The following is a 2,071-nucleotide window of genomic DNA, read 5'->3' as shown; positions in this document are numbered from 1 at the left end:
TGTTTAGCAGTCCAAGCCCTCCTATATGTGACCGTATAACCAAAACGAGTTACCACTTCCTTCACTAATGCTTTGATTGGTATACCAGGATCTTCTGATACTAGTTGAACAATGCAGTTTGCGATGAAAGATGAGTTCAACTTCGTGTGATCTTGAGAAATATTAGTGGATACACAAGTGTGTCTTCCACTAATTTTTCTAATCTCCCAAATATCACGCTTCACACTTTTTGATGCTCAAAGTCTCCATTCACACTCAACACCATAATATTTACATTTTACAACATATCTATCTGGCCTAGACTCATCCACAACGTAATCAATAGAATTTCTAATATGAAATTGCTTTACAGTATTTATTGTTGCTTCCTTTGATTCAAATTGCATACCAACAAAAAGATCATTATCTATATCAGTACTTATGTGAGTACTTCTATATGGAAAATCTTGTCCAGATTGATAATCAATGTTAACGAAAAAAGATGAAGGATTATCATATGTTATGCTAACTGGTTCAGTAGTGGTAATCTGAACATCATCATCCTCGTCATCACAAAGCTCAATGTCCTCCTCATCACTAAAATCACTAACAATATCTCTAATAATTGTCATCTACATATAACATGGAGTAAAATATAAACAAACATATTTACATTTAAACAGAAGTAACACATAAAATTATATATAAAATAAAAGATCTGAAAAAAATTAAAGCATTTTAAGTTACCTTAAATATGCAGAGTTCTTCAATTACAGTAGGCTACAATTTTTTCATACAGTTCTTCCTTCAGTGTGGTTTACAGTCGGGGCGGGGGATATATATATAGAACTTGGAAATCATGGATCCAAGACACGACTTGTAAGTCGTGTACATGGTCCACGACATTGCATGGAACTCGTGGACCTGGTCCACGATATTGCCATGAAAGTCGTGTACCAGGTCCACGACTTACAGAGACCTGACACATTGTAGGGGAATCGTGGATGGGGTCCACGACTTTCCTGAAAACTCGTGGATAGGGCCCACGACTTTCTTGGAAACTCGTGGATAGGGTCCACGACTTTAGTGAAATCGTGGATCAGATCCACGAGATCCACTAAACACTACCCCAAACCCGTAATTAATTCAAAAGCTATACTAAACGTGGGACAGTGTAGTCAAACTACACTATCCACATAATTTTTCCTATATATATCAATTTGGATAAATATTAACTCATCCAAAAAAACATTCCTAAATAATGTTCTTCACTTTTCAATTTCATTAACTATCTCAATTCTCACTTTATTGTAATATTTATCACTCACACTTTGATTTTTTATATTAAATTGAGATCAACTATATGACTAGTAAATGTAATTAATATTAAAATATTTTTCTAAAATACATATATTTATAAATATATGTTAAAAAGTGTACACTTAGAATATTGCATGTGAATAATATTGCATGTGAACATGTTAAGTGCCGAAATGTTAATGAAATGTGTATGATTTTGGGGAACTTTGTGTAGATTTATGATATAATTGCATATAATTTCCAATAATCTAGCAATCTTGTATTGTTTATGAATTTAAGTAATTGTTGTCGTTTGTAGGTAAGAAATGATGAAAAAAGGAGGAAAAAAAGAGAAGAATATGTTTTTGACAGCACTTGCCTCGCCCAAGCGAGGTAATGGTCGCTCAAGCCATAATTCAGAGGAAAATCACCAGAAAATACTGGTAACCCTCGCCCAAGCGAGGGAGCCTCGCTCGGGCGCTATTTCAAGACAAAAAAACTCATGCTTATTGTTTCTCCCTCGCCCAAGCGAGGGAGCCTCACTCGGGCGCTATTTTAAGACAAAAAAACTCATGCTTACTGTTTCTCCCTCGTCCAAGCGAGGGAGCCTCGCCCGGGCGAGGTGTTCAGGCGTGGAAATGCAACTTCTCTCGCTCAAGCGAGAGACCAGAAGTCTGGAATAAATATAGGCGGTTACGAAAAGCAGAGGGGGGTTGTCCAACCATTTTCCAAGCTTTTTCACACGATTTTAGGGAGAGAAACACTAGAGAGGAAGGGAGAAGTCGTGGGAACG

This window comes from Lupinus angustifolius, chromosome LG07 (assembly GCF_001865875.1).
Source record: "Lupinus angustifolius cultivar Tanjil chromosome LG07, LupAngTanjil_v1.0, whole genome shotgun sequence".
In the NCBI taxonomy this organism is placed as follows: domain Eukaryota; kingdom Viridiplantae; phylum Streptophyta; class Magnoliopsida; order Fabales; family Fabaceae; genus Lupinus; species Lupinus angustifolius.
Note: the sequence above shows the minus strand (reverse complement) of the source record.